At 49.1% G+C, this 8,265-nt stretch overlaps 1 long non-coding RNA gene across 1 annotated transcript; it reads left to right on the top strand.

Annotated features, from left to right (window-relative positions):
• The first annotated feature begins 6,540 nt into the window (after window positions 1-6,540).
• On the top strand, window positions 6,541-8,257 carry LOC144310481 (uncharacterized). The gene is made up of 3 exons (XR_013376208.1): window positions 6,541-6,702; window positions 7,072-7,672; window positions 7,889-8,257. It is a non-coding gene; the product is annotated as an uncharacterized LOC144310481 (long non-coding RNA).
• The last annotated feature ends 8 nt before the right edge of the window (window positions 8,258-8,265 follow it).

Raw genomic sequence — 8,265 nt, 5'->3', positions numbered from 1 at the left:
GTGGGAAGGAGTAGGGCAGGTGGTCTCATGGGCACACCTCACAACATGGCCCCTCAGAAGCCATCAGTCCAGGTCCACACGTCACGCCTGGCCAGTTATCCTTTAGAGGTAAAGGAATTTGATTTTCTCTACCAATTGCTGGATATTTTTCTCCCTCTGATTGTTAGGAAATGCCAAATCAAAGGCAAGGTACTGCACAGAGGGAGCCGTATCCTTGTGCTAATTACGAGCCTGCGTGTTTACAGAAAGCTGTGTTAGGAAGAATTCTCTAAACCCATCGTTGGGTTTACAGTGCTCAGAAAGCATAATGAGAACATTCAGCAGTGAAAATACCGTCCATTTGCATATTTCTCGGGATGCGATAATGTAATTCAGGAAATCTAGTTGCTGATGAATGCCATTTAAAGTTCACGCCTGCTTTTGTTGCTCTGTGGTACTTTAAATTGAACATGGTGAGTAGACATTGGGGATGCGATCAAAGATGGAACTCAGAATCCACAGAAATTACTTGGTGTTCTGGACAACTGCATTTAGAGGAGCCAGGAAATGCCAACCAGACTATTTTCTATACTCTTATGCCAGACCATTACGCCATCATGAGGACTCAGTAGCTCTGGTCCCCGCCCTGTCATACATGAGGACTGGTCTGTACCCGCATGTGCTGTTTCTCTGGATCTGACTGAACCACTCCTGATGTTGCCATCTGGGGATGCCAGGGCCCATTCTGTGTCGAGACTATCACCCTCATGCCACTCAGTGGAAATGACCTCTGGATACTTTCCAGTCTTCCCAGTTTTCTCTCAGGGTTGGTCTTGTGGACAGTCAGACGGATGAGCAGATGGACCAGCATGACCTAGCAATAGTAGAGATGACCCAGACACATCAAAAATAACCAGAGCTCAGGGTGCCAGCCTCTGGGATAGCTCCATTGATGCTTAGATGTCTTGTTTGCTGAACCCATTGATACACCATTGAAAAATACTCCCCCTCCTTTATTTCTAATGAGAAAAGAGAGAATCTCAAGACACAGAAAATCAACACTCTGGAAAATCTGCCTTTGAATAATCAAGAGGCAGAAATAATAGCAGTCACTGTGTTTCCTGAGCAAAGGTGTGTGGCTCACACTGAGCTAAGTTCCTTATCTGTGGCATCATGCTGTCACATCCTCATGTCAGCATATATTGTAGGTTCTGGGACTGTCCTCATCCAAAGACGAGGAACTGGGCACTTGGCATCGGCACCACAGTAACTTGTCCAAGGTCAAACTGCTGGAATGTGACATAGCAGGGATTTGCCTCTGGGTCTGTCTGTGTCTAAACCTTAATACAGTTTGTATTTGCTTCCTGGGTCTGCTGTAACAAATTATCATAAACCAGAGTCTTTAAACCACACAAATTGATTCTTTCACAGTCCAGGAGTCCAGAAGTCTGAGATTCAAGTGTCTCAGGACCTTGGTCCCTCTGAAGGATCTAGGGAAAATCCTTCCTTGCCAATTCCAGCTTCTGGTGTGATTTGCTGGCAAACCTTGGGGTCCCTTGGCTTGCAGTTGCATCTCTCCCATCACTGCTTCTGTTGTCACATGGCCATCTTCCCCCCTGTTTGTCTCTGTGTCCAAATTTCTCCCAGTCCAGTGACTGGATTTGGGACCCATCCTAATCCAGGATGACTTCATTTTAACCAGATTATGTCCTCAAAGACTCTTTTAAATGAGGTTCCATTCACAGGTATCAGGAATTGGGATTATATTACATATTTTAAGAGGCAATTCAATCCACAATGCTGTTTAATGCTTCTATCACACTTTCCCTTAAAAGGGAATTTTATTCTGGAAAGCATTGGCTACAGTGAAATAAAAGTAGATGCCCCGTGCAATGGTAGGCTTTTGATTTCTTCTACCACCCATCCAAAAACATCTCTGCTTCCATTACTATGAACAGGACTGTCCACTAAGGCACTCACATGCACCTGTGAGCGTCAGGGATGAGTAATGCAGATATGGGCTGTTGCCTTGTGTTTTGAAGGATACATTATATCAACTTGTGACATTATGTTTTGAAGGACACAGTATATCAACTTGTGACTGTGTGTTTTGAAGGACACAGTATATCAACTTGTGACTGTGTATTTTGAAGGACACATTGTACCAACACGTGACTGTGTGTTTTGAAGGACACGTTGTACCAACACGTGACTGTATGTTTTGAAGGACACGTTGTACCAACACGTGACTGTTTTGAAGGACACATTGTACCAACACGTGACTGTGTGTTTTGAAGAACACATTATATCTGTGGGACCCAGGAAATTTAACAAAAATCCCCTACCCCTGGACAAGCAGAGCAGGACTAACTCCATTTTGTGCTGCACCCGCCATCTCCTGTATGACCCCCACATGACCTGCTTATTGCTTAAGTCGCTCCCCCACCCTAGTCAAGCCGCTGAGCACACCCTTACCGGAAATCGGCTCATAACAATGTAACCCCGCCTTGTGCCCGCCAAAACTGCGCACCAATTCCGACCAGAGTGATAGGCCAGTTCAAATGGTCACTATAGGGTAAATTGTGATTCAATTGGCCACCTGCGTGTGGACCGACATGACTGTGCAACTTTCTATGTGTGTTACAATCCCATTGGCCACTGGCCCCTATAAAGCTGCTACACCTCTTAGCCTCGGGGTCCAAGTCCCTGCTCCGCTGTGTTGGGTATACTTGGACCCAAGCTCAAGCTTGTAAATAAACCCTCGTGTGTTTGCATCGGTGTCGGCTCCTTGGTGGTTTCTCAGATTCGCAATCTTGGGCACAACAATATCAACATGTGAATGTGTGTTCTTTTTAAAGATCTTATTTATTTATTTGAGACAGAGAGACAAAGATAGTGACAGAGATAATGAGAGACAGCATGAGTAGGGAGGAGAGAGAGAAGCAGGCTGCCCACTGAGCTGGGAGCCTGATGTGGGGCTCAGTTCCAGGACCTTGGGATCATGACCTGAGCAAAAGGCAGATGCTTAACTGACTGAGACACTCAGGTGCCTTGGCTGTATTTTGAAGGATTTATTGTATCTACTTGTGGACCAGTTGCAAGGACCCAAGAGAAGGTGTCCTCCATGAAGATATAGATTGTGGGCAACAGATTTGCTTTGAGGTCATGCTGCCTTCAGTGCACTGAGAGGAAGGACCCACCTCCAAGATTATGCTCCTGAAGACTGCCTTTAAATGATTCTAGGACCTGGCTGTTGTCTTCGGCATTTGTCCTGCCACCTGCTCCACTTCCACCTGCCTCAGTCTCTGCCCCAATCCTTTTTTTTTAAGTTTTATTTTATTTTATTTATGACAGGCACACAGTGAGAGAGAGAGAGAGAGAGAGACAGAGACAGAGACACAGGCAGAGGGAGAAGCAGGCTCCATGCACTGGGAGCCCGACGTGGGATTCGATCCTGGGTCTCCAGGATCGCGCCCTGGGCCAAAGGCAGGTGCTAAACCGCCGCGCCACCCAGGGATCCCTCTGCCCCAATCCTATTCACGTGCACACTGCCCCCTGAAAGCTCCCACATTGAGCAGCAACTCCAGACTCAGATAGCTGGAAGCTACACCTCATCCAATCCCATGATGCTGTGAAGCTTGCAGGTTGGGGTGAGTGTGGAGACTGGGCTTCTCCAGATGGGGCTGGGGATAGGCTTGGGGAAGGGCAGTTGGAGAAAGTTCTCCAGGGGAAAGATTTGGGAGATTGGGGTCTTGATTCTGCATCTGCCACTTCCTAGTAACTGGGGAATCTTCAACTGGTCCTTGATTTCCATATTTGGGGAAGAAGTCCTAGACACCTTGGTCCAACTGCTCAGGGTTTCTTTTTTTTTTTTTAAATTTTTATTTATTTATGATAGTCACAGAGAGAGAGAGAGAGAGAGAGAGAGGCAGAGGGAGAAGCAGGCTCCATGCACCGGGAGCCCAACGTGGGATTCGATCCCGGGTCTCCAGGATCGCGCCCTGGGCCAAAGGCAGGCGCCAAACCGCTGCGCCACCCAGGGATCCCTGCTCAGGGTTTCTATGAAAACAAAGGGTTTGGAAGTAGATCCCTATGACCCTACACACACAGGGATTACTCAGCCTGGATGGAGGTTAGGATGGATGCTTTGGTCACTCTCTGGCTGATCAGATCCAAGACTGCCAGCAACGCTATTGGAAAGAATCCCAGGCAGTTCCAATAAATTCCAAGGCTGAGAGTGCTGTAAACCTCAAAGCCTCAGACAGCCACATGGAGGCTGTTATTTAATACCCTATAAGTGGCAAGGGGCTCTATCTACAAAAGGCCTGGGAGTTGGTGGAACTGGGGGAGAGAAGATACACAGAAGAGTAAAAACCTGGCCCCAGAGACCCATATGGGGCTGAACAGTGGCCCCCTAAAAAGACGTGTCTGCCTCCTAACTCCAAAAACCCATGAGTGATCTTATTTGGAAAAAAGTCTCTGAGGTGTAATTAGGGTAAGGATCTTGAGATCCTCTTGGATCATCTGGGTGGGCACTAAATTCACTGTGGTAAGGGTTGAATCAGTTCCCTTCCAAATGATATGCTTAAGTCCTAACCCTCAGGACCTCACACTGAGAGCCAGTGTAGAAAAACTGTCTCTACAGAGGTTATTAAGTTAAAGTGGGATGATTAGAGTAGGTCCTAATCCAATATGGCTGGTGTCCTTATACAAAGAGGACTTATGGACATGGCGCAGGCTGGTGCACAAAGGGAAGATGATGGGAAAACATAGGGAGAAGATGAAGAAAATAGCTGGATGACTGGCGTGAAGTGTCTACAAGCACAGGGATGCTGAGGATTGCCAGCAGAGATGGGAGGAGACAGGAAGGAGCCTCTCCTAGAACCTCCAGGGCCAGAACCACCCTGCTGACCTCCAGACTGTGAAAGAATCCATTTCTGTTGTTCTCAACCCTGCAGTTTGTTGGGTGCCCCCAGGACATTAGCATAGGACCTTTCTCTAAACAGAGACTCATGGGGGCTAGTAGATGAGGAGCTGGAGCTCAGCAGCTCTGCCACCTACAGAGCCATGGATTCCAGAGTACCTTTCTCACTTCTTATTCTTTCTGAGCTTCACTTCCTTTCTTAAAGTGGGGTTGCTGATGGGAGCCTGTATCAGTGTCCTGGTGCTGCCACAACAACTCATCACAAGCTGGGGGACTTAGGATCACAGAAATCTATTCCCCCACAGCTCTGGAGGCCAGAGGTCCAAAATACAGGTGCGGGCAGGGCTGGCTCCTCCAGGCTCTCAAGAGGAAGTCTCCTCTAGGCCCCTCCTAGCTTCTGGTGGTTGCTGGCAGTCCTTGACGTTCCTTGGCTTGCAGCCCTGTCACCCCAATCTCTGCCCTCATCTTCACATGGCTGTCTTTACCCTGTGTGTCTCTGGTTTTTCTTCTAAAAATGCCAGTCATATTGGGGTAGGCCCACCCTGAGGACCTCATCCTAACTTGAGGATATCCGCAAAGACCCCATTTCCAAATCAGGCCATATTCACAGGTATTGAGGAGTGGGATATTAATATATTTTTCTGGAGGACAGAGTTTTACCCCCAGCAGAACCCCTCATGGGGCTGTTCAGAAGGTTTAGGATATAATGTAGGCAGAGCACACAGCATGTAGCGACCCATGGGCTCTAGCCATCCTGCTGCCTCCAGGCCTGGCTCACTGGACACAGCTCCCTCCCTGAAGCCCCAGCCTGAGGGAGCCATGTGGGCTCAGCTGAGGCAAGAGCAGAGCAGAGGAAAGCTGGGTGCCCCCTCCCTGGTGCCCCCTCCTTGCTGCTGCCCTCAGAGTACCAGGACCCTTCCAGGCTCTTCTCTCCTTTTCCTGTCATTTCCCTTCCTTCTCTCTGTACCCAGCACTTCAAGAGTTCTCAGCTTGTTTCTGGCCTGACCATTGAGCTCCAGCTTATGCCTGGAGACTCATTGGCTTGTGATATGTTCATAGACCTGGTCTTCTGGTTGCTCCTCTCTGCAACCCCGAGTGGCAGGTGTTCTGAGTCCTGCCTCTACAGAAGGTTGGGGATGTGCCCTGTGCATTTGGGGAGATTGGTGGGATTGGAGTGTGAATGCAGCTTTGCTTCCTGGGGCATCTGGACTCTGAGACTCTGGTCACACTTTGGAATGCAGAGCACCGTGGGTTAAATCTGTGTGTAGAGGCTATGTGAGGCCTAGGGTCCTTGTTTTCCTTAATGCCAGCCCAGGGCGCTGAGCGACCTTTGAGTCAGAAGTGCAGGATGAATATTGTTTCTTGGAACTGCAGCCTCCTCTGGCCGCCCTCCTCCCTCACCTGGGAGCTTGGGGAGGCTGCTCCGGCCTTGATTCATTTGGGGAAGGAAGGCGGTCTGCAGAGAAAGGGCTCTGGCAGGGGCAGTGGATCAGGTGCCCCTGTGAATGTGAGCATGTCTTCCTGCGGAGACAGCACGCATTCATAAATCCTCAAGGTGGCCTGTGCCCCTCAGAGTGGTTAAGAACCACAGGCTGAGGAGAAATCCTTATTTTTATCTCGTGTGAGATAATCAGGGTATGTTGACATGTCCTTAAGTATCATTGATATAGGCCCGTAGAAAATTAGTAATTTTCTATTTTGTGTGTGTGCATTCAGACCTCATCCCTGTTATCTCCTTATTGTTTGTGGGAGCAGCTCCGATGGGCCGTGTGGAGGCAGTACCAGAAAGGGCCAAGTGGGTGAGTTGCCTTGGGAGCCTGGTTTGAGTCCTGGCATGGCCTGGTCTTGGTCAGCTCATGTTCTCACTGGCCTCATCAGGATGGACAGTGTGTCAGTAAGAGACAGGAGACCAGGCAGGAGGGGACCGCAGACCCCAAGACCAGGGGCCAGCCTCAAGCCCCGGCTCTGCTCCTTGCCAGCTGGGGCACTGCATTCACTTCTCAGGTGTCTGTAACAGAGCCCCGCAGACTGGGGGGGGGGGGGGGCTCTTATCACAGCAGGAATCTCTTCTGTCACAGTCTGGGGGCCAGATGTTGGGGACCAAGGTGTCTGCAGGGCTGCACTCCCTCAGAAACCTACTGAGGAGGGTCCCTCCTATCCTCTTCCAGCTTCCGGTGCTTTGCCTGCTGGAGACTTCAGAGTTCTTGGGCTTCCAGATGCATCCCACAGTCCTCCGCGGTCACATGGCCCTCTCCCTATGCCTCTCCACTTGCATCTGGCCTTCCTGTAAGGACAGCAGTCCTGCTGGACTCAGGCCTCCTACTCCAGTATGACTCCATCTTACCTCATTACATCTGCTATGGCCCCATTTCCACCTGAGGTCCCATTCTGAGGCCCTGGGGGTTAGGATTCTAACTTATTTTTATTTTTTTTTTTTGTGGGGTGGGACAGACAGTCCTACCTGTGCAGTCACTGTGGGCAAATTACCCCCCTTCTTTGGGCTCCCATTTCCTCCTGTATAAATGGGGTTCCTGGCAGTACTCACTCCAAGGATTGTTTTAGGAATGAGAGTAGATGGATGTGCATCTTATGTAGTGAGTGCTGTACAGGGGTCGCCTGTCGCCAGCCACTCCAAACCTGCAGTCTGGTGACACCCGGGATCAAGGGCAGTAGCACGAGGAACATGGGGCTGCTGCGCAAGTTGTGTTTCAAGCTGCTTAATGGAAACTTCCACCTGCCGTGAAGGAGACACAGCCACGTGGATGCAAGGTGGGAACTCAGCTGTCACGCTGAGCAGAGGCTCGGCTTATCCATCACATACCTTTGATGAGCAAAACACAAGGAAACCTGCTAATCCTTTAAATACATGTGATTTTTCTTTTCTTTTCTTTTCTTTTCTTTCCTTTTCTTTTCTTTTCTTTTCTTTTCTTTTCTTTTGTTTTCTTTTCTTTTTTCTTTTCTTTTTCTTGGTGGATTATGTTCCAGTACCTGGAGTCCGTGGAGGAGAATGAAGTCTGCAAGCTCCTGAGTGGTGAAAGGGCTGACAATCCCTCCCCCAAAGCCCCTTGCTGGCTACAAATCTAGAGATTCTGAAAACTACCTGGCCGGGGCGTGGGCACACATCCTCCAAGGAGAGTGGGGGCTGGCTGCCGTCCTTGCTGCACTCAGGGTTTGACAGTCTCAGAGATGAATTGGGTCTAGTCGGCTCTCAGATTCCACCGAGAACAGGACACATCAAGGTGTCCTTGTGAAGAACGCCCAAGAAGCGCCTGTGGATTTGTTTATTCTACAGATAACAAAGGACAAAGAGATTTCTGTTTCTTTTAGGGCATCCAAATGTGCTAGCAAAAGATATTAAAGTT

The sequence above is a fragment of the Canis aureus genome, chromosome 3, assembly GCF_053574225.1.
Source record: "Canis aureus isolate CA01 chromosome 3, VMU_Caureus_v.1.0, whole genome shotgun sequence".
In the NCBI taxonomy this organism is placed as follows: domain Eukaryota; kingdom Metazoa; phylum Chordata; class Mammalia; order Carnivora; family Canidae; genus Canis; species Canis aureus.
The sequence above is the reverse complement of the archived record's forward strand: the minus strand, read 5'-3'. Positions and strand labels throughout refer to the sequence as shown.